Source organism: Brachyhypopomus gauderio, chromosome 9, assembly GCF_052324685.1.
Source record: "Brachyhypopomus gauderio isolate BG-103 chromosome 9, BGAUD_0.2, whole genome shotgun sequence".
Lineage (NCBI taxonomy): Eukaryota > Metazoa > Chordata > Actinopteri > Gymnotiformes > Hypopomidae > Brachyhypopomus > Brachyhypopomus gauderio.
Window position 1 is genome coordinate 24,589,334 of NC_135219.1, and position 25,744 is coordinate 24,615,077.

At 43.1% G+C, this 25,744-nt stretch overlaps 1 long non-coding RNA gene across 1 annotated transcript; it reads right to left on the reverse strand.

Moving 5' to 3' along the window:
• Positions 1-16,433: 16,433 nt before the first annotated feature.
• On the reverse strand, positions 16,434-17,545 carry LOC143523558 (uncharacterized). Its single transcript, XR_013133399.1, has 3 exons — positions 17,307-17,545; positions 16,637-17,218; positions 16,434-16,560 (listed from the first exon to the last, which is right to left on the reverse strand). It is a non-coding gene; the product is annotated as an uncharacterized LOC143523558 (long non-coding RNA).
• Positions 17,546-25,744: the final 8,199 nt, after the last annotated feature.

The following is a 25,744-nucleotide window of genomic DNA, read 5'->3' on the forward strand; positions in this document are numbered from 1 at the left end:
TGCTACGAGTGTTACTGGTTGCCATGGATAATAAACCACCTTCTGTCCAACCCACGTCTCCGGCTGCCTCTGTCCCGACGCCCCCGGCGTCACAGTATTTATATTTTATAATTAAAGACCTTGTTATTTGACATCTTAAAATGAATCAGTCACAAACTGACTTTATTATTTACTGAAGCTGTCTATTTTTGGTTCTCTGCAGGTGACCTGTTTGTCAAAGTGGTTTGAGGTTGATGTTTCCCCTGTGTGGAGCAGACTGACTCACCTGAAACTCATTGGCCAGGACTTTATCAGGGCAGGGTCATTCTGTCTGACTACTTTGAATGACTGCCAACAAAATACTATGCTGTGTGGAGCTATGGCCATAAAACAATAGGGTTGTTACTGAGTAAAAAAAGAAAACATAAGTCTAATACACAGATGGGTAAAAAGCGGAGGACAAAATTTGATTGCGGTGAAAAAATCTCAATTGACAAATATGGCACATTTGAACACTTTACACTTTACACTTGAAAAGCCCATAGCCACAAGCATATAAAAAATAAGAACAATAAGAAACACAAGCCCAAAAAGTTGGTTGTTTGAACTTGTTAGAGTTGTTAAGAGTTGTTATTGTCGCGGTACGGCGGGCCCCCTACTGGTCGCCCCCGTCTACAGCGGCAGCTGTCCTGTAATTGTTGCGTTGTGTGCGTCCCTCAGGTGGGCGGAGCCCGTGATCCATCTCACCTGAGGGTCGTTTGTTTGTCTATATATGTCTTGTCTTTGTACCAGTTGACCGCTGGTTATTATATCCTTTATTTGGATCAGTTCACGGGTTTTGGTTTGCGCACTTTCTCAATTAAACCTTCCTTTTCCCCTGAGACTTGGCGTGATCGCTTCCATTTTATTTTGCTCACCCTGCCCGACACAGTTAGCTTTGTTTTGAATTTGAGTGTTTTTTCAGCTGAATCGTTCACCTAATGATCTTCCCAGTTTTTAGTTCCAAAAGTTCTTCACAAATTTCTGTATTTATATACCACTCTACCACTCTTTTCCATTGTTGTGAGTCATTATGCATATTATTTACTATTTATACACAAATATATGTATTTCTTTCTTTTCTTTTTTCCTTCACTAGATTTTTTAAAGTTTTTTTACTAATTAAATATAGTACAAATTTGTTGATGAAGCTAGCCTGTCACTTGGGTGACACATGCTCACTGTGGTGACTGGCGATAGTTGTCACGTAGGGCCACGCCCCCCTCTCTTAGCTGTCACTCTGGTTCTCATGTCTGTGTTGTTCCTTGCCCGTTAATCCCGCCCTGCTTGTCTGTTGCCCTGGTTTCTATCTGTCTGCCATGCCCGTGTCGTTATCGTTATCAGCTGTGTCTTGTTAAGTTCCGTGTACTTATAGTCCCTGTGTTTCCCTAGCCCATTGTCGGTTATTGTGGTTTGTTCGGTTTTGTGTCCCAAGTCTGTTTGCAATCTGGTGCCCTTGTACTTTTGTTATCTGTCGTTTGGTGAGTCTGCTCGGTTTGTTCCTGCTCAATCTGTTCCCTCCCTTGTTGTGTTCTTGTATAATCATGCCCATCTACCTGTCATACTCTGATTGCCCTCCCATTATGACCCGTGCCTGTGACTACGACTTCGATTATGGAATTCAATCAATCAATGAATCAAAGTTTATTTGTATAGCGCTTTTAACAACTCAAGTTGTCGCAAAGCAGCTTTACAGGATTTACAAGGTTAACAATATAGGGAATTCCCTTTAATAAATCTCGCTCTTCTCAGCGTTTGTGTCCGCCTCCTAGTTCTGCGATGCACAGAACGTTACAATAGTCTTGTTTTGCTTTTTCTAGTAAAGGAGGTAATTTTATGTTTATTTTGGGGTATTGATATTTTTGGGGTTACCAGTTCATTGTTTTTGTTTTGTGTTTTAGGAGTGATGTGCAGTTTGTCCATTTTGTCTGTTGGGATTTGATATTTACTGGTCTGTTCAGTGGGATTACTAAACAATAACATACACCGTGAGTCCCTGGCACTGTTCTCCTCTCCTGTCTGTCCATATGGTAAATAGTAGCCCTACTGTGTACCCTAATCGTCACCCACCAGTGTAATGTGCTAACAAGTATATTACTTTTGACAGCAGTGAAGTGTTCTTGGGTGGATGCTATAAGTGCATAAGTGTTGTAATTAAATTATATATGTAATACATTTATTGTCTCATTTTATTCTAGTTTTCCTCTAAATTCAAGTTATTCATTTGTAATCTATCAGTAATCAGTATATCTGCCTCTCTTGTGAAGAACCTTAAAGAACTTACCCTGTATGACACGTGCACAGGAGGCTGTCACAATAGTTCTTAGGTTGCATTCCCTAGGTGGTGAAGTTGGCTACACTGTCCACACCTCAGCAGGGACTCACATTAACATGCGGACGTGGCCCTTCTGGTGATGTTTTGAATGGTTCTGCAATGTAACTATTAGCAACAGGACAGGAAATCAAATCATTCCTGATATTTACTACAGGCCCTGGCATTCTTAAGAATGGGCTATTGCATTATTAGTAAAATGTCACTGCATGTGAACTCAGTGTGAAGTACATGCCACTCCATTCTCAACATAAAGAGTTCTGTCCTTGATTTAATTTCCCTAAATATATATATATTTAATTATATATATATATATATATATATATATATATATATATATATATATATATATATATATATATATATATATTAGGGGTGGGCATAGATTAATTTTTTTAATCTAGATTAATCTCACTGAAATCTTGAAATTAATCTAGATTAATCTATATTAAAATGGCTCATATGCGTGCTACCCAAGTAATGACTAAAAGTCAGTTTTTGAGATAGGGTTTCTTAATACAGGGGGTGCATTAGACCAGGGGCTCATCTCCTGTTTCCAAAATGCATCAATGACTGCTTGAGGAAGCTGTTCTACTTTGATACTTGAAGAAAAAAAACATGCTCAATAAAATGTAGGTTACTCGTGTTCAACGGTTTATTCAGTTAAACATGAATTTGTAAGCCTACATACTGTAAAAGGGTTGATAACATGTTTATTCAGCTAAACATGATATTTGAAATGTAAGCCAACATTTAGTACATTTAACCTCACGGACGTAATTTGGGGGGGGACTTTTTCAAAAGCCGGTTTTGGTCCTCTGCAGTTTTAACTGTTAAAAAGAAATATTTAAATAGCGACGAATCTAGCGCTAGGACCATGCAGAAAACGACCGCTCCGAGCTCCTCACCGGTAACACTTTACGTTCATAAAAATGAATTTTCCATGAAGCAAACTTGGCGACTTCGTGGCCGCATCCATGTAAACACACGAACGATTTGTAATTCACAGGTTTGAAAACTCGTTTTCGCCCCTACTGTGCAATTTCCCAGCTGGCACACGACCGACCTTCAACGTTGAAATGTGGTTGAAATATAGTTGAAATACTGTCTGTTGTTGTTTCAACGTTGAAACAAAGTTGAATCAACGTTTAATGTTAAATGGTTGCGCAAACGTTGAACTATTAACGGTGAATCAACGTTTAATGTTAAATGGTTGCGAAAACGTTGAACTATTAACGGTGAATCAACGTTTAATGTTAAATGGTTGCGCAAACGTTGAACTATTAACGGTGAATCAACGTAATATCTTCAACCCTTCAACCTGTTTTTGTATTACCAAAAAACACATACAATAAAAAAGTACAAACAACACTTTGGCATTGGCTGAGGGTTTTGAAAGAGGTATTAATTATTATTATTATTAGTAGTAGTAATAATAATAATAATATAAATTTTTTTTTATTAATTCGTCCAAAAACGTCGTCAAAAGCAGGCAGGTATTAACCAGGAAGACAACATCAGGCAATTAAACAGTTTTAAATGTTTTAGGCAGAAACAAAACTTCGCAATGACAAATTAACAGGTTTAAAGAAAGTTTGCAGGGTAGTTGTGGCCTGGCGGTTAGGGAGCTGGTCTTGAGACCGAAGGGTCGTGGGTTCGAGTCCCAGATTTGAGGCCATGACTGAGGTTGTGTGGTGGTACTCCGAGTTAAATGAAAAACAAAAAAGAATAAAATTGTTCTTTTTTTCATTATGGCATACAGTTGTTATAATCCTCTCTCACATGCAATTTTGAGCATCATGAACGTGAATTTTATGGTTTATTCAAGGTTGAATGTATGACGTTGAAACGACGTTGGCATATCAACGTTGATTCACCTTTCAAAATCGACACAAAATCCAACGTTGATTCAACCATCACTTTCGATGTTGATCCAACGTCGATTCAACGTTGAAATGCCTGCTGGGTTGGCTAGGAATACAGCCGAGCTAAACTATCAAGTTGAAAGTCATCATAGTTTGCTTACCCATTTTGACCCAGTTCCCAACCCAACTTTAAGAATAGATTAACGGCGATAATTTTTATATCGCCCGATAAGAGTATCAAATTAACCCACCACTAATATATATATATATATATTTCTTGAATGCCTTGGCTTAGAGTTTCCCTTTAAGCTCTCATTTTGAATTTTAAACAAACCTATTTTGATTTTAAAATGAACATTTAAACATGTGCCTACATGCTTTGTCTCTTTAGCTTAGTGGCCTGGAGAGTTTTGCTATTAGACATCCTGGGATATGGTCAGAGGTGATGGATGAATGGATGGATGGATGAATGGATGAATAACATTTGGGAGTGCTCTGTTACTGAGGGAGGAATTCCAGCAGCTCCAGCACAGGCCCGTTGTGTTCCTCTAAAAGCTGCCCCAGTGATGTAGGGTCTCTGGGGACTCATCCCTCGCCTCTCACCCATACCAGGCTCCGCTGTACACCAGCACATCAGTCTTCTTTAAGAGAATACACTGAGATCAACCTTTTTTGATTTTGGGTAACAGAAATTGTCACTACTGAAGGGAAATAATTGAGCACTGAGTACAGTTATCCAGGATATTTGGTGTTTTAGGAACTTGTTTATTTACTCTGCACATACCTGCACTGCTTTCTAATAAACAAAGCCAGTGCTTAAAATTTTACATTAACTGTAGATATAACAAGACTTACAGGACCACACTGGTCCTGTATCATGTAAAGAATTTCCCACTGTGATTATAAACATATTTTTGAAAGAGTAAATAATTTTCTGGTGAAACAGATAAATCTAAACTCTGGCTTCTAAGCTCAGTGTGATTGTGACTGAATTATTCTCTAATGTAGGCACATACAGTAATAATGTTTTTTGTTCTCAAACACCTCCAACACAACATTATCAATATTCCTCATGTACACAGTGTAGATGATTTCAGCTGGTGCTCATCCTGTGCAAATAGCTGCTGTGTGTGGCTGGACTGTCTGGTTACTTCCTCTTTTTCCCTAAATCTCAGTGTCTCTTGGGACCTGTTTCCTACAAACCATATTGTGGAATTTTGGCAAGTAGCATTCAAAAAAGCAACAGCAGGCTTTCTCTCTTTTTCCATAAAGCATGTGTCCTATCTACTCATAATTAGCCATCATTACTAAATATCCAGTAGCCAAACAAGCACTTACAGTCAAAACAAATACTCGGGTGTAACTCTGGTGTAGACAAAATGCCAAGTGAAATAGTATCAACTCATTTCTCACAGAAATGGGAAGGATGATTGACCTCATCTGTTAAATATTGCTTCTGTGATCATACATTTGGAATCCCCTTCATATTGAATAGACATTCTGTGCGTATGAATGATCTTTATAAATAGTTTAAAACATTTTTTTTCTGGTTGCATGTTGCTAGGGACCAGGGATGTGTGGCCACAGGCCAGTTAAAATACAGATGTATGACCATATCCAGATTTCTAGTCAGCTGGAATTTACATTTGGAAGCCTTTTGGCAGGCCTGTTGCTTCCAGCTTTGATGGGAAATAGAAGCAGACTGGAACTTAATGGGAAAAGTGAAACAGTTAACTTTTATGGGCTTCTCACAAAAGTCATCTAACTTTCTGCCATAATTCTAGACCCTTAAGCTAATCATGAGCTGCCATTGGGGTTTTGGCTTTTGGAAATTAAATCATCAGTCTGCCCCCTCCTCCTACCAAAAGATAACCACCAATCAGAACAGTCCAGATAGAACACAGTCCAGCATTTGCCTGACGATTTTTATATTTGTTGTTAACTGTTAAGAGTCTATACTGATTATTTAAAGCTGTGCTTTCTAATATTTTTGTTTCATAAAATGTTCTGTAAGTTTTAAGGTTTAAAATGTTTTTTTTGGGAGTTGTCATAGTAGGCCGGCCCTCCCTCTCAGGGGACACGCCCACTCCTGCACGCTCCACCTCTCACACACTCCCCCGTTCACATTCCCCCGCCTTCTCATTTACACACAGGTGTTCTTCATTTTAAATTCCTGCAGGTCCCGACGTCCAGTGCTGTGTAATCCTTGAGCCTAGAGAGAGAGAGGCTACGCACTGGCGATACGTACCTTACCTGAGCCAAGTTATTTGGGACTAGCGTGCTTCTCACGCCTCTAGTTACATATTTAACGCTTTGTGCTCTTCTTTTGTGTTTGTGTCATACTGTGTGTGTGCCTTTCCTTTTCGTGATGGACATTAAAGAATACACGGCCACACCCCGACTACTGCTGCTTCTGTCCCATAGTTACAGGTGTTTTTGGTTATGGTGAAGACACTTCTGTCATCCATTTCATGTTGAACATGTTGAAAAGGGGAAATTACAGAGTATCAAGAATGTTTAGCCTAATTAAAATCTGATAGCATTTGGTATATAAGTGTACAGTCTTGTCTAAAGTTCTGGTAGCAAGCACCTTTTGCTATGGTGTGAAACATCATCTGTAATTCTTTTTACTATTTATTTTTCTGTGTTTTTCATTTATTGTTATGTGGTGTACACAAAACTATTTGCTCCATTTAGTGAACAAATCTACAGTATTTTCAGAAGATAAATGCTCATGTTTTCTCACAGATACTTTTCAGTCTTGATTTCTTTTTGCTTGAAAATTGTGATACTCATAAACTATTTTCTGGTAGGGACACTGGAGACCAACACAAGTCCTGCTAAGCAGATGACAATTTTTATGTGTCCGTGATGAAAATTAGCAAGTCTTGTGGCACATAAGCATTTATTTCCTGCTAATACACTTACACGTACTTATGCATACAGTTAATCCTTTTCATAGATTTCACTGACAAATTTAGTGCTTAGATCAGTGTCAATTGTGCTGTTTGGGCCATAATATATACGATTTTATGTGAGAGTTGCTGTATATTACATACAGAACTATATATATTCTATATAATATCAACATAATGCTATATATGTTATAGTCTAGAAATAGTTTTCATGTAAGTTATAATTACTAGAAAACTAAATTCAGAGGTGACCAAACCAAACATTCTGAAATACGTTTAGAGAATATTATGTGCTGCTTGGTGAGATTTCAGTATTTTGGTCACTATACTCAACATATTTCAGCATCATTAACATAACAAAGCCACTAAGAGGGCAGGCAGTGGAACTGCTCTTAATTATCACTAACAGCGTTTGCTTGTGCTGCAGTAAAGTCTGTATGTTCCTGTCAGTGTTGCCAATCTCAGGACGAGCTTCAGTGTATCATGAAATTATATTATAGTGTTAGTGAGATTTAAATGTGTAATATTTAGTGTTTAGTGTTATTTAGTGTTTCAACTATCGAGTACCATTAAACATTTCTCAGGTGAGACATTTCCCCTGAGCTCGGCTCACAGATATGCAAATATTTTGATCACTATCACATGCCAAGATGTAGGCTACTATGAAAATGTGCAAAGAAAACACACACATGCACAGTCTGATGTGTTTTCTTGCATGCTTCCCAGTTTACCTGCAATGGTGGATGTGTTCACTTTAAAGAAATAGTTTTTATGTCTTAAACCAGAATACCAAAATTTTCCAGATAGCTTGACCAACTTGTCTGTTTTTATAGAAAGTCTTTACATAATCACATGCTTGATAAACCTAAATGCAAAAAAGGGGAGTGTGTAAAAACTGAATGCAATTTATCAATGTGCAAAGAATGCTTTCCTTTTTCATTATACAATAGAATATTTTTAAATCCTCCATGGAATCATTTCAACTTTGCCTGACTCAACCACTTTAGGAGCTCAGATAGAACGTGGATATCCACATAGGAAATACTGATAGTGTACAGAGTCCAGGAATGTATTGTTGGATGACGGTACTGTATTCTTCCTTCATCCTTATTAATTTGAAAAATGACATGTTGCTTTCACAATGGAGCAGCCTTGCCTGTTTGTGTCCTAAATATTAAAGTGACATCTTGGCATGAAGGGACTCCAACTCCTGAATGATCTCATACTATCGCAGGAAACAGACGATGCTTTGGGACTTTGCAGCTGAAAGTGGAAGAATGGTCCTGCCCTGACCCTGTCTCTTTTATTAGTCTGACATGTTTATCTGCAGGGTATAGGGGGTGGAGCAGGACACCAAGGGGCAAACAGGGGACCGGTGCGACAAGCCTTCAGGAGGAAGGAGGAAGGGCCTTCTGCCTTCTTGCCCTCTGTGTTCAAAATAAAGCACTTAAGGACTGGCTGGTTTTATTTTCCATTGCTCACTGAGCTGACAGCGAGACTCATTAAAAACCGCCTCCTAAGATTTTCCTCTTGTCGTGCATTCCAGTGAGGATGAGTACAAGCATACGAACACAAAACCTGTAATGCTGAGGAGAGGCTACGCTTTATCTGCAAAATCCGAAGTCTGGATGAACAGGACCATTCTGACACTGCTTGACTGTATGATTCAAAACTAAACCCTGCACAAATTTTAAACACTGTGTCAGGGCCACTGTAGGCCGGGCAACTTAAGTTTACTATGTACTCCATTTCATAAACAAGGCTATTCAATATGCTCACAGATAAAGATTAATATAAAAGATGATTTAGAGGACTGAGGACAAGAGAGAGGCTATCAAACTTGTCCTTCACCCAAAGACACACACAAAAATTCCAGTTTGTCCATCAATGGCATCACCCATATGTATGGCATTCTTATAGGAACTGTAAACAGTTGAGCTTTTAACACACCTCACCTCACATCTCACACATGAATCTCATATGTTCCTGTTCTTCCCTGGCTCTGATGGAAATATTGCATTGGAATTGGAATTGGAATCTTTAAATCTATACTTAAGACTCACCTTTAGTCAAGCCTTCAGTTAACATTCCCCTTGTAAGGTGTAGGGGCTCGGGGCCTCCAGACACTGAGATTTCTAGTAATCTGAGATGTTGATGCTGTCATCCAGCTGTGCCATGGCATCACTCTATTTGTGACTATGACTTGACTGGAAAGCAATGTCTCATTGAGCCCTCATGACTGTGGTCAACTCTGAACCCCTCCCTTTAGTTATGTTGCTATAGATTAATCTGCCAGAGCCACATGCTAATCACTGGCACGTGAGCTGTGTACATTTAAATCAATGGTGGTTTAAATTGATGTCCACAGACTCTACCTGTATTGTCTATCTTTTTTCATGCATCTACCTAAGACGATTGCATGCAAGCACCTACAAGCACCTGGTCTGGTCTGGCTTGACGGTGGATGTACTAATGCCGGTGTTGGATGTGCTGATGCTAGCTTCTACCTGATCCTAGCTCCTACCTGAGGCTCGCCATCTACACAGAAGGAACTGTGACTACTTGGCTGGGGAACAAGAACCTTAACTATAACTGTAGAACCACCTTTTGTCCACAAGTACAGACTTGTGCTACCGGGCCGCCCAATGGAGGATGGATTCCCTTTTGAGTCTTGGTCCTCCCAAGGTTTCTTCATAATCCACACCATCATAGGGAGTTTTTCCTCGCCACTGTCGCCTTGGCTTGCTCATTAGGGATCTGGACCCTTACGATTGTAAAGCTGCTTTGTAACAACATGTGTTGTAAAAAGCGCTATATAAATAAATTTGACTTTGACTTTCTTCTGCCTGCTCTCTACCGCTGTCACTTCATTGCCTTCAGCCTTTCTTGTCTCCAGGCATAAGTAAACAAATAACCACCAGCTCAAACACAACTGGATACGGGCCGACCTGGAATAACCACAGAATATTCAGAATAATTTTTTTCTTAGACATGCAAATACATGTTCTCAGAACACACTCTCACTGCCCTTGTTTTCTTGCATGCATACAGACAGCTGAATCAGCAAGGGTTCAGACGCTTCTGCCGTTGGTTACACACGTGTTGGGACGAGACTGGTCAATGACATCATTGCTGGGAGATGGTGGATGTGGGATGATGTTTTAGTAAAGCTGCAGACATACTACCCTGTTCCATGAGTTTTAAATCTCACTATTAAGTTTACTTTGCTACTGCAGTTTTTTGGTTAGATGGTGAAGGAGGTGGAGAAATAATTAGAACTAACAAGACCAGACAAAGATTTTAAGTTACATGTGATTTTCTTTGATGTCATTTTTTTTGCCACGGAATAAAAAGATTTGTTCTACTAAAACTGTTGACAATTAACATAAACACTTGTCCCGTTAAAGTTGTTCCATGTACAAAATACGACGTAACTGTGCTCACAGAGGATGAAAGGAAAATAAATACACTCAAGCATTTGTTTTTCAGTTTTCTGTGGCAAATTTCTTCTTTTTTTTTTGTATAGGCTTTGTTCTCTGGAAACATGCTTTCATCTTTATCTGAGTGAGAGGGGTGCCTCTAACTCAGCATTCATACCAACCATGACAGGGTCACCCAGAGTTCTGCTAATCATCATCTTAAGGCATTGCTCTGAAATATTTGACAGTGAAAGTGCAGACCAGACTTTTAATAGTGACTTAAGGACCATTTGATGACATATGACTGTTATGTAAGAGAGCAGGGGCTTTGAGACCAGGAGAATTGGGGTACTTGGTGAGCAATTGATAATGGAGACAAACTTGTGAGCCAAACACGAGCTTCATCTTAAATGGACTCCAGCAATGAAAATATGCTGACACACGAGTGGTTAATTGTTTAGCATTTCCAGATAGTGACTTTTCAGAGTTGATATGTGGTGAGACATCCTTGTCCAATAGCCCTATAATTTCAAAGCAATGTTTTGAGACGACTACAGCTGTAACATCTGTTGATGCCACACCTTATTCATAAATAGTTATACAATTACAGGCAAAAGGACAAAAATAAATATAAAGGATGGCAGAATGTATATATATTTTTATTGTGTTTTTGTGTGTTAATGAAATGTTTGATATTTTTTTCCTAGTCAAAATGGCACACCTGTAGGTGGAGGAGTCCAAAAAGCATAAAGGTTGCAGCATCTAGCTATGGTTTTCACCGATAAAAACATACATAAAATCATGTTACTCTTTGTTGATCTAATTAATATTTGAATTAATTTATATTCTTTCTTCTGAAGAGTTGTAATAGTTTATTCATATGTAATATAATGTATGTTTAATATGCTAATAAGTGTATTTACTGCCCAGAAAAATGTCACACTATCTCAGAGCCTGTCAACATGCAAATGCACCTTGTCAGCTGTCTGGTCAGCTGTGATGCCCTGTTAGAGCCCTTCTTCCCAATTGGTCATGAGGAGCTTATTTCATTGGTGGAATCTGCTAAGCCCTCCACATGCATAATAGATGATACTAGACCAACCCATCGACTTAAAAAATTACTACATAGCAATGTAGAACCTTTGCTTACCATAATTAACTATTCTCTGAGCTTGGTCTACGTGCCCAGTTCATTTAAACTTGCAGTCATCAAGCCGCTAATTAAAAAACCTGGTCTTAACCCACAGGAACTGTCCAACTATAGGCCAATCTCTAATCTGTCATTCATATCCAAAATTCTCGAGAAAGTAGTTTCTTCACAACTTTCTTCCTTCTTACAGACAGAGCATGTCAAGTCAGTCAAACTCAAATTTATTTATATAGCGCTTTTTACAACACATGTTGTGACAAAGCTGCTTTACAATCGTATGGGTCCAGATCCCTCATGAGCAAGCCAAAGGCGACAGTGGCGAGGAAAAATTCCCTATGGTGGTGGGGATTAGGAAGAAACCTCGGGAGGACCAAGACTCAAAAGGGAACCCATCCTGCATTGGGCGGCCCCTTTGCACGTAGTCATAGTCCCCGGCCAAGTAGTCACAGTCCCTTCGGTGCAGATGGTGAGCCTCAGGTAGGAGCATGTCTTAGAGTTATTTCAGTCTGGATTTAGACCCTATCACAGCACTGAAACTGCACTGACTAAAGTACTGAACAATCTGTTAATATCCTCTGATAAAGGACACATTTCTTTTCTCATACTGCTAGACCTCAGTGCTGCTTTTGACACCATTGATCATAATATTCTACTTAATAGGCTGGAGACACTCATTGGCATAAGAGGTCAAGCACTCTCCTGGTTCAGGTCCTACCTGACAGACTGTTATTAATTTGTACTAGTAAATAACAAATGCTCAGAGCGTACTAAGATAAAATATGACATCCCACAAGGGTCTTTACTGAGCCCCATATTATTCTCATTATATATGCTACTACTGGGCACTATAATTCTTAGACATAGTATAAGCTTCCATTGTTACGCAGATGATACTCAGTTGTATATATCTTCCAATCCGGATGATATCACTACTACTCTCAAGATTGAGAACTGCGTCCAGGACATTAAAAACTAATTTTCTTCAACTAAATTCTGATAAGACTGAGGTGCTGATTCTTGGGTCCAAAGCTGCTAGAAGCAATTGGGCTGATATTCCCCTTACCCTAGATCAGGGGTGCCCAATACGTCGATCGCGATCTATAGGTCGATCGCGATCTATAGGTCGATCGCGATCTACTGGTCGATCGCGAAGGAAGTGTGGATAGATCGCATGACATTAAAAAGTAGTGGATGAATGACAGGCTATCATCCATCTGCACTGACAGTTATATTTTGATTGTCATACATGGTAGCCAATCTGACATCTGAACTGCTGACAACCTATACATGCGCGTTAAATTGTGCTAACTTGTTCAGTTACCTTGCAGCGTAGCTAACCTCCAATTTATTTAAACTAAATACAACAAAGGGTATAAAAATGAGTGCCGTAGCTGGTCCGAGTAACAAGCCTAAAACCTACCACTTCATACAGAATGGGAGGAGGATTTGTTTCACTATGTCATATTCACTATATTTCACTGTCATATTCACTATATTTCACTATGTCGTATTCACTATATTTCACTATGTCATATTCACTATATTTCACAATGTCGTATTCTAAGTGCGTTTGTTTCATCTGTCAATGTGCCGTTGCTATTTCAAACAAGGGAAATGTGGAGTGGCATTTTCAGACGGTTCATAAAAACTATGACATTGACTTTCCTCCGAAAAGTGAGCTGAGAAAGGTGAAAGAACGAAAATCCCAGTTGTCCGAACAGTAATTTTTCTCACATCTGACCACAAAAACGAAGGAAGCCACTGAAGCATCATTTCGGCTGAGTCACTTAATTGTTAAACACAAGAAGTTCTTCCAAGACGGAGAGATGATAAAAGAGGCATTTGTTGAAGCCGCTGATTCCTTGTTCCGAGACTTTAAAAACAAATCGGAAATATTATCTTCAATCAAAGCTCTCCAGCTATCGAGGAATACTGTCACACAGCACTCTGAAGACATGGCCGAGGATTTGACCCAGAAACTTTGGAAGGATATTGCGGACTGCGAGTGTTTCTCACTATAATTAGCAATACTTTAAAATACTTTATAAATATAAATAAATAAAATACTTTATTTATCCTAAAAGGAAAGAAAGAGTACACAATATTAAATAGTAGCCTAACAATAATAACTTAATGATGTAATGATAATATAGAAGAAATAAATTTGTTTTGCATTTTTATAGTAGGTAGATAGATCATTTTGATTTGCTCATCTTATAAGTAGCTCGCAAGCTGAAAAAGTGTGGGCACCCCTGCCCTAGATGGTTTTTCAGTAACACCTAAATCTATCGCGAAAAGCAGGTGTCACTATTGATTCGGATCTTTCATTTGACACACATATATGCAATATCACTAAGGCTGCCTTTTTCCATTTACATAATATCGCCAAGCTGAGACACTTACTTTTGTTAGCTGATGCAGAGAAACTGGTCCATGCTTTTGTCTCGTCAAGATTGGACTACTGTAATGGTATTCTAATTGGATGCTCTAAACACTCCATGAAGAAGCTACAACTTCTAGAGTTAGCTAGAGTCCTAACTAAGGCTAGAAAATTTGATCATATTAGTCCCACTCTTGTGGCATTATACTGGCTTCCGATTAAATATCGAATTGAATTTAAAATTCTTTTGTTAACCTATAAGGCGTTAAATGGTCTTCCATGTGCCATTGCTGCAAGAGGACTCACCATCTACACAGAAGGAACTGTGACGACTTGGCTGGGGAATAAGAACCATAACTATAACTATAGAACCACCTTTTGTCCACAAATACAGACTTCTACTAACGGGCCGCCCAATGGAGGATGGGTTCCCTTTTGAGTCTTGGTTCTCCCAAGGTTTCTTCCTATTCCCCACCATCATAGGGAGTTTTTCCTCACCACTGTCGCCTTTGACTTGCTCATTAGGGATGTGGACCCATACGATTGTAAAGCTGCTTTGCGACAACGTGTTGTAAATAGTGCTATATAAATAAATATGACTTGACTTTGTATTATTGCTTTTACACCGAAGACTTTTGCAGAGTATGTTATATAATTTAAGTCAGGGATGGGCAACTGGCGGCCCGTGGGCCGCACACGGCCCTTGTCCTCACTCAGTGCGGCCCGCAAATCGAACAATAATAACTTAATATAATTAAAAGAAAAAACCTGATGGAGCAGGTTTTGTTCTTGTCACGTAGGGCTACGCCCCCTCTACTCGCTGTCACTCCGGTGTGTCTGTTCGTCGTCGGTGTTGTTCCTTGCCCGGTTATCCCGCCCTGCGTGTCTGTTATCCTGGTTTCCCTCTGTCTGCCACGCCCGTGTCGTCATTGTGTTCAGTTGTGTCTAGTTTAGTCCGGTGTACTTGTATCTCTGTGTTTCGCCCGTTGTCGGTTATTTGTGGTTTGTTCGGTTTTGTGGATTATCTGTCATCGCTGTTCTGGTATTTTCTGTCTCCGTTGTATTTCTCCGTTGTGAATGGCTCTCCTGTTACGACTCCTGCCTGTCCTGTTGACCATTTGGACGGCTCTCCCGTTTTGACCCGTGCCTGTACAAACGACTTCGCCTACGGAATTCGCCTTATTAAATCTCGCTCTTCTCAGCGTTTGTGTCCGCCTCCTCGCTCCGCAGCGCGCTACGCGTTACAGTTCTTTGATATGAAGGAGTTCAAATTCCTTTTTGCACTTTTTTATTAAGCAAATGTTTTGTCTTTGTTGCTTATTAAGGACATGTTAATGCATTTATATGCAGAAAATAGATTTATGTTGGTGCAATAAACATACAGATCTGAATACATTTAAAATGTGTTCTTATTGAGAATAATTTGTAGTGTCTTTCATATCCAATTTGTCAGGAATAGCAGATAACATAATCACGTTCACCTGTCTCACCACCACGCCCACATTCCGGGCATACTTAAGCACCCAGACTTCACTTCCTGGTTGCGAAGTATTGCCTCATGTCGTTGCATACCAAGCCGTTATTCCTGATTGTCTCTCTGTGTGCCGAACTCTGCTTGTCCCCTAGACCACGTCTCCTGCCTGATCCCTGGATACCTCCCGGACTCTGCCCTCGCCTCTCGACCCTGGACCGCACTGACCACCGCTCCCACGCTACTGCTCTGCACCTGCCATACGTCACTTTGCTCATCGTGTGGCTTGTTGTACAGAGTTATTCAAATAAAGAACGTGTTATTCCGCATCAGGATCCCTCTCAGCGTGTTCTATACGTTACAGAATACTTCGCCATTCCCATGGATCCTGCGGAAACACAGGCTCACCTAGCTCGCCAAGAGGCGACTATCGCGGCCCTGACGGAGCGTATACAACAGCTCACCGAGACAGCGTGTAACCAAGAAACTGCGCTCCGTGCCCTCACCGAATCTGCACGCCAGAACGTCCAAGGTGCCAGCCCCGTGTCCTCTGCCCCCCTGACCGTTGCGATGCATCCCGCCAATATGCCAGTTGCCCTACCTGAACGATATGACGGGTCTCCGGAGCGTTGCAAGAACTTCCTGATGCAGTGCTCCATGTACTTCACCTATCACCCGGCCCTGTTCCAGACGGATCGTCAAAAGGTGGATTTTATGCTGACATTCCTGACGGGAGAGGCAGGAGCTTGGGCTACTGCTCTTTGGAGTAGCGGAGACGACTCCCTGAATACGGAGCGCCACTTCTCCGAACTGCTCCGATCCGTCTTCGACCACCCCGCCGCCGGGCGCGATGTCGGCACCCAGTTATGTGAAATCAAGCAGGGGAGACGCAGCGCGGCAGACTATGCCCGAGAATTTCGTACATTGGCTGCTGGCAGTGGCTGGAGTGGAACTGCCCTCAAGACGGTGTTCCGCCGCGGTCTCAGAACCGATCTGCAGATTGAGTTGGCCTGTAAAGATGAAGATTTAACTCTTTCCGAGTTCATACAAGCAGCAGTGAACATAGATAAGCTGCTCACTACTCACCGTCCTAAAACAGCAGGTGTACGCACTTCCACTCTTTCTCACCAGTCGTCTCGTCTCCCCGGAGAGGACAATCGAGAGTACTCCGAAGCGATGCAGCTGGGCCGGTCTCCACTCACTCCCCGGGAGAGGGCGCGTCGCATGCGCGAAGGACTCTGCCTCTACTGTGGCGAGGAAGGTCATTTCCGAGACCGATGTTCCACACGACCACCTCGTCTCCGTGGGAATTCCCCCTCTCAAGCAAAAGTAAGCCCTCCATTACTTTCTCTTTGTGGTAATTCCCAATTTAACCTACCTATACAGCTCACCTGGGGAGGTGTAACTCGCAGCTACTCAGCGTTAGTTGACTCAGGCGCAGGAGGGGACTTTCTCGACAGCGAACTAGCCAGATCGTTAAACATTCCCGTTGAGGAGGTAAACCCCCCTTTCCGAGTTAACTCAGTAAGCGGACAACCTATAGGTACCGGATTAGTTGACCGACGTACCAAGCCCTTGCTCCTCCGTGTCGGGCTGTTCCATACCGAGATGAGGCAGTTCTTCCTGGTCTCCGCTCCTCGCGATTCTGTCATCCTCGGTTTCCCCTGGCTAAGAGAACATGACCCTGTCATTTCGTGGCAAAGTCGCGAATTAATTGCGTGGAGATCGCATTGCCAGCAGGATTGTATGCATTTACCCCTTCGCTCCTCGATGGTTGAGAGTCCTCACACACCTCTCTCCGATGCGGTCCCTGAGCAGTACAGAGAATTCGCTGACGTATTCAGTAAGGAGCGTGCCAGTTTACTCCCTCCACACAGAACCTGCGACTGTGCCATCGACCTCCTTCCCGGGGTAACCTTGCCCAAGAGAACTAAGCCGTACCCGCTCTCCCGCCCAGAAGATGCCGCTATGGAATCTTATGTCAGTGAGGCCCTACAGAAGGGGTTTATTCGCCCGTCGACATCTCCCGTCGCGGCGGGGTTTTTCTTCGTAGAGAAGAAGGACGGGGGGTTACGTCCCTGTATTGATTATCGAGCCCTGAACGCTGTCACGTCTAAATATGCTTACCCTCTACCCTTCATCTCTGCCTCACAAGAGCGACTAATGGGGGCTGCAGTGTTCACGAAGCTTGATCTCAGGAGTGCCTACAACCTGATTAGAATCCGCGCTGGTGACGAGTGGAAGACAGCCTTCGTCACCGCCAGGGGGCACTATGAGTACCTAGTAATGCCATACGGGCTGTCTAATAGCCCGTCAGTGTTCCAAGCTTTCATGGACGACATATTCCGAGACATGATTGATAAATACGTGTTTGTTTACATAGACGATATCTTGATCTATTCCCCCTCTATCCAGGAACACATAACTCACGTCTCTTCGGTCCTCCAGCGTCTGCGAGAGAACGGCTTGTACGTGAAGGCAGAGAAATGCGAGTTTCATGCACCTGTCATCTCCTTCCTTGGCTGTACCCTATCGCCGGGTTGCATCAGTATGGACAACAACAAGGTAGACGCAGTCGCAAACTGGCCTGTTCCCCGTTCCGTTAAGGATCTCCAGCGCTTCCTCGGATTCGCCAACTTCTGTCGTCGGTTCATCAGGGGTTTCGGTTCGGTGGCGGCCCCCCTTACCGATCTCCTGAAAGGGGGGAAGAAGCGCCACTTCATATGGACACCCAAAGCGGAACAGGCGTTTAAAGCGCTGAAAACTGCGTTCACCAGCGCTCCCATATTGCATCTCCCGGACCCTTCGTTACCTTTCATCGTTGAGGTCGATGCATCCGACGTTGGCGTGGGGGCAGTGCTTTCACAGAGACAAGGCAATCCACCCAAACTGTTCCCGTGTGCCTATCTTTCCAAAAAATTACAACCGGCCGAGGTAAACTATGGCGTGGGCGACCGCGAACTCCTGGCCATGAAACTGGCTCTCGAACACTGGCGGCACTGGTTAGAGGGAGCAGAGCACCCTTTCCAGGTATATACAGACCATAAGAACCTGGAGTATCTCAAGTCCGCTAGGCGACTCAATCCCCGGCAGGCCAGATGGGCGCTGTTTTTCACCCGCTTCAGATTCACAGTACATTACCGACCTGGATCCAAGAACACCAAGGCCGATGCATTATCCCGGATTCACGAGAAGACGCCGAGCGGCGAGATACCTAACCATATTCTCGGAGAATCCTGTTTCGTTGACCTCATCCGGTGGGATGTTCAGGACGAACTGGAGGAAGCCCTCTGCGCCGACCCAGGCCCTGCAGATAGTCCCGATGGAAAACAATACGTCCCGGTCCCGCTCCGGGGACGCCTCCTCCAACTCGCACACGACACGCCGGGCACGGGTCATCCTGGTATAACTCGCACCAAACACCTGATCGCCCAGAAATACTGGTGGCCGTCCTGGGAGGAGGACATTCGCGACTACGTACTCGCCTGTGTTGTATGCGCGCAATCGCGCACACCCCGAGCACTGCCCACTGGTCAGCTCCTCCCCTTGCCGATACCCCGCCGTCCGTGGTCTCATCTGGCCATCGACTTTGTTACGGACCTGCCTGTCTCGGGCGGTAACACGGTGATAATTGTGATGGTGGATAGGTTCTCCAAAATGTGTCGTCTGATCCCTCGCTCGAAACTGCCCACTGCCATGGAGACGGCCTCTGACGTGTTCCACTACGTCTTCCGGATATATGGGTTACCCGAGGATATCGTATCGGATAGAGGCGTGCAATTCACCTCCCGTGTCTGGACCCAATTCTGCAAGTTACTCGGAATAACCGCCAGTCTAACCTCCGGATACCACCCCCAATCCAACGGAGAAGTGGAGCGCTACAATCAAGAGCTAGGTCGCTTTCTCCGCCAATACTGCTCTTCCCAGAAAGACTGGCACAAGTACGTCCCCTGGGCTGAATACGCACGCAATTCCATCATACATTCATCCACCAAACTGACTCCTTTCCAGTGTGTGTACGGCTACCAGCCGCCGTTCTTCCCCTGGGATAAAACCCCCTCTGACATCCCCGCTCTGGATGACTGGTTAAAGAACAGTGCCCGCGCCTGGGAGCTCGCACACGTTCAGCTGCGGCGCGCGCTCCACACCCGTCGTATGAACGCTGACCGCCGTCGTCTCCCCGCGCTCATATATCACCCCGGTCAGCGAGTATGGCTCTCCACTCGTAACTTGAACCTACGCCAGCCTTGCCATAAGCTCAAGTCTAGATACATCGGGCCGTTCAAGATTACCCGCAGGATAAACGCTGTTTCCTACGAACTGCTGCTGCCCCCTCAATACCGCGTCCATCCCGTCTTCCACGTGTCCCTCCTAAAGCCTGTTCACTACAGTCCCATGTCTGTAGCCCCGGTTCTGGATCGCCCCCCCGAGCCCCTGGACATTGACGGCCGACCTGCGTATATAGTACGGGAGCTGCTGGAATCACGTCGACGGCGTGGGGGTCTCCAGTATCTCGTCGACTGGGAGGGTTATGGTCCCGAGGAACGAGCCTGGGTAGCCGCTCGCGATGTCCTCTGCCCGTCGCTCATCGCCGACTTTCACGCTGCACACCCACATTTCCCCGCCCCCCGGGGCCGTGGCCGGCCGCCTTCGCGGCGTGGAGCGTCTGGAGACGCTCCGTTGCGGGGGGGTACTGTCAGGAATAGCAGATAACATAATCACGTTCACCTGTCTCACCACCACGCCCACATTCCGGGCATACTTAAGCACCCAGACTTCACTTCCTGGTTGCGAAGTATTGCCTCATGTCGTTGCATACCAAGCCGTTATTCCTGATTGTCTCTCTGTGTGCCGAACTCTGCTTGTCCCCTAGACCACGTCTCCTGCCTGATCCCTGGATACCTCCCGGACTCTGCCCTCGCCTCTCGACCCTGGACCGCACTGACCACCGCTCCCACGCTACTGCTCTGCACCTGCCATACGTCACTTTGCTCATCGTGTGGCTTGTTGTACAGAGTTATTCAAATAAAGAACGTGTTATTCCGCATCAGGATCCCTCTCAGCGTGTTCTATACGTTACACAATTATTTGAAGTGCGTGGTCATGTGGCCCTCCAATAATTGTGCTGAAAAATTTTTGGCCCTCTTTATCATGGGAGTTGCCTATCCGTGATTTAAGTGATCTGAAAAAGAAAAAATTCAATGTTTAGTAGTGATTGAAGAGGAAAAAGGAACAAAACCAGTAGTTTGAAGGGCAGCCTGAGTGCAGATTTTAACATCAAACTTACCTCCATGTGAGCTCTGGATCACCTGCAGTGGAGCTCTAACCTTACGTTTCCTGTCCATGCTGAGTGTGACAGGATGTCATTAATTTTGTCTCAAAGTGAACAGAGGTTAAAAGTTCTCACACAAAATGACTTCTGTATAACCCACAAGAAGGAGCAACATACAGTCATCCCTTAATCTCATGATTATCCCCTAACCCCCCATGCTTCCCTGTGCATGTTCCAGTAGATTGATCGATTGCAGTTGACAGTGTGTGGCCTCCTTCCTTCAGCTTGGCGTCATGTAACTATGACAGGACTGCTGTCCTTAAACAGGCCACACAGACTCCCCACTGGCCACAGTTTAGAAATGCTTCTCCACAAGCCAGGACTTCAGCCAGTGTCTCTGCGGTTTTAGCGTGTGTCTCAGAGGGATGGAGACGGTCTGTCCCAGGGGACAGAGCCCTTAGAATAGGGGCCTCCGCTGTCACACAGCGTTTTCTCTCCTGTAAAACAATGGCAGGGTTCACATGATTCACACATGCCTGACCAACTGCTCTTCATTACAGCAGTGTAAAGAGAATATAAGAGTGAATGTTGTCATGGAGTGTGAAACTTCAGTGTAGTAGTTCACTGTTTTGTGTGTTTGAAATTACTGATAATTCTCTATTGGGCAATTATTGATCAAGTTTCATAGAGAAGTGATCATAATGAAAGCATATAGAGACAGCCTTACACATCTGAAAGCACACAGAAATGGCCCTCTACATATGAAACCATTTAGAGACAGCCTAAGCAACATAGTTTAAACATGGTTTGAATTTGGCATAGAAACCAACAGCAGGGCAGCTCTCCCTGTGTTGATACCAGTGATGTACTGTGTTATACGGACAGATTCTACTACTTAGCATTTGCATTAGCTCAGAAAAAATGCTCAGTCCTACTCAGAGGTCACTAGCAATCTGAATGAGGCTCCACTCATTCATCTCTAGGGTTATAATCTTCCTGTGAGACTCAAACCCCCTGCAGGTGCTCACTACATGTCACTGTGTATTTATATGCCATTTAGGTTCAATTATTGAACAGAATACTTGTTCTATGCCCTTGGTAATAATCCTGATGACTTGTTTTCTATATTAAACTTGAAAGACAACGGTTTCCAGGTTATGGTCTTTCAAGCTTTTCCATATTGGCAGCATATTTTGATGAATTGATTTCCCAAGGGAACTTGTCGGATCACGTTCATTTTAATTTACAACCATTTCACGCAGACCCGTCCAACACAGCCATTAAAATCACAGTGCAGTGGTCCTGTTGTGTGTTTGCTTCTTCAGCCTGCAAAGCTGCCGGCAGCAACATCCATGTGATATCCAGCAGACCGCAGCAGGAGAAGTTAACAATAGCATGAACTTGCAAGTCCCATAACTGCTATCTTGGAGCTAACTGCACCGTTTGGTCCTTCTCTGTCCCCAGGTTGGTTCTGAAGAATTTGAAAGCTCAGCCTGTCGCACTTCACCCACCATAAGCTGGCACATCAGCTGCCTGATACAGTCACTTACCTGATGTATTAATCACACTCTGCCCAGGCAATCGAAGAGACACGGTGGGCTGAACAGGCCGGCTTCATCTCTGTATTCTCTACCATAGGCAAACTGGAGAGGTCCAAATGAAGCAGGAATGATTAAATGGCAAAATTTCTAACTTTAAGGTAAACTGCTCTCTCTGGTTTCAGACTGAGCTTGTTTATCTAACTTCTAGCTTACTTGTAATCATATTGCTCATTTTCATATTTACTGCACTGTGCAGGTTCAACACAGTGTGGCTTTCATACTGCTTACCATTGCATCAACAAAGGCCAGAACTGCTAGAGTTACCCAAGGAACGGCTGCCCTTACACCAGTGTTTCCCACTCAGTCCTCTGGGATACCCTGGGGCTGAGCATTTTTGCCACATTCCAGCACCCTGCATCACTGCACCAGGTGTTCAGTGCCACTGATTGCTTTGTTCAGGTCTGTTGGGAGCTGGCATGGAGGAAAAATAGTGCAGGTCTGGATATCCCCGAGGACTGGATTGGGAAACACTGCCTTGCACAATATCGTAGTTCAGAAGATGCTCATGGATGAAGAGTAGTATGAACTAATTGTTTGTGAGGTCCAAGGAAAGCAAGAGATTCAAATACTTACAGTCTAAGAAGGATCCAATACTGTTTCAAATTTATTTTAATAGCAAAACATATGACCACATGCAATGTGATAAATTACAGTGATGTTCTTCAGCTGAGGCTGATTAGATCGTTTGAATTAATGCTATATTTGCCAGTGATGCCTAATAGCACAGACTGGACTTTATTCTTAATCTCTGCAACCCAAGACACATACACAGCATTTTCTTCAAAGCAGTCTTTTAAAGCCAAGCCTTATTCTGAACAACAAAATGTAATCATGGCATAAAACCACTGTCACATTCCAGACATTACACTAGCTGTGATGTGTATACATTGCAGTGTTTGTTATCCAGAAGACATTCTTTAATTAGGCAATTTATTTATCTCAGACAATTACATAATTGCTTGCAGATCAACTGTGGAGTAATGAAATAAAAAATCTGTTGCATGCTGTATTTACAATATGATTAGCTTCTCTCTCTCTCTCTCTCTCTCTCTCTCTCTCTCTCTCTCTCTCTCTCTATCTTTGATCAAGGTTTAAGAGCCAGCACCGTGTCTGTCCGAGAGTTATAGAATTGAGGTTGACAGGTTCCAAACAATGATGACTGATATGAAATCTCCTGGCCAGCGGAGAGAGAGTCCTCCTCTCTCAGCGGTGGGTATGAGCTTGCGTCTGTTAAAGTCTGTGGGTTGGAAACCAGAACAGCAGATCCAATTCACTTTCACTGAAATGTCTCTATTTCTCCCTCTCACTCTCTCTTTCCAGTCAACCAGTAACTCACTCATTAAAGAAAAACAATTTCATAGTTGTGGTAAACAATTAGGTTTGTAAATTGTAATACCCTGCAAAGATGTCTATAAATAAACAATAATGGATTTTATAAATGTGTATTTTTATAAACTGTGTCTTTGTACAAAATAGCTTCTAGCCAAAACAATAAATGAATCAAATTATGATTCTGAATTTTGTCATAATATGACAGTTAAATAGGGGAAGCATCCTTCATTTCTTGTAACAAATGTACATTGTGCTAATGTTCAGCACTCTAAATATAAACAAACATGAAAACTGCAATAATAAAGTGAACATGTAGATCATTCACTAATTCATTCAATCATACCCTCACCCATCCATTCATCAGCTTCACTGGATTCTCATCTACATTAATATACATAAATGTCAAAAGTATCAACAGAGGCCAGAATTTCTAATAAGAATACAACATTGTGTGAGCATGGGCAATCGCAGGTGGACCCAGAAGATCTGCCACACAGACCCCTGAGTGAAGAGCTGGTGGTGGTCCTTCACTTCAGAATCAGGCCGCGGTACTGGTCTGGACTGAGATCTGATCAGTTAGATATGTTAGCACTACTACAGCCTGATTACCTAAGATGTAGCAAGAGTACGATCTGGTCAGACTAGATCAAAGAATGATTATGCCGTGTTTGGGTCTTATGACAAGAATGTGAGCTTGTGTGGAGTTGGAGTGCCTAACCTAATCACACAGATCAAGAATAACCTTGCATAGTTCTGTCAGATGCAGACAGCATCCAGATACAGAAGGCACAGGAATGTCGGGTCTAGATGGTGCCACAGAGTCGCAGATTGCTGTTGGGAAGAAAAAGAAACCTTGTACCAATATGCCTCTACAGGACAAATAACAAGCTCTACAGAGAGAGAAACATAACTGCCTTGCTTATCTTGGAAAAGGTCACATTTTACTAAAATGACACCCAGCACTGATTTACTTTGGACACGAGGCCTGTGTTATCTGTGCACGACACTGATACATAGACATGTCAGCATGCTGAGATGATTTGTCATATTGGGGGGAAACCCAGACACTCATCTGTGCGCACGAAGCATGTGGCATTTTTAAAGATAAGATCATGATGGCACAGTATAATTCTTCAGTCATCACTGCTGTTATCATTTACTGGAGGAAGGCACTCAGAATGGATTGTAACCTCTGGTGATGGACTCTTATTGAGAATCATCTCTAGGGGAGGATTCTGGTCATGTTTTAAAAAATGCTGTTGCAGATGGTCCTGGTTTTCTTCCAAATTGTGTGCAAGTATGTGCGTGTGTGTGCGTGTGTGTGTGTTCCCCGGGGCTACATGCTGGGGTGAGTATGCAGCTTAGCCCAGCTCCGACTGTACCACCCACACTCCATTTCCCTCTATCAGTGCCTCACACACTACCACACACTACCATACACACACACTACCTCACATGCTATCACACACTACCACACACACACCACCACACACACTGCCACACACACACACTACCTCACACGCTATCACACACTACCACACACACACTACCACACACACACCACCACACACACTACCTCACATGCTATCACACACTACCACACACACACCACCACACACTACCACACACACGTTTTAACAATCTCCACTTATACCTTCCACCAGCGCCATTCATATCCACTGGCAGTTTAATATTTAATGTTACAAACAATGCATGCAATACAGCATTCTCCAAACATATAGGCATCACTGAATTAACAGCACTCCCTGTGGAATCCCTGTGACATTTCATGATTTATAGGACACCTGTAGAACCCCTGCCATAGGCCTGCATATTAATTTGATGATTATCATTTAGTATTCTTGTGATCAGCAAATTGCAAAAATCAGTTGAAGCAAACCCTCTCCCATGTTGACGTCATCACCAGCACCATATAGTCGTGGAAATCAGTTGAAGCAAACCCTCTCCCATGTTGACGTCATCACCAGC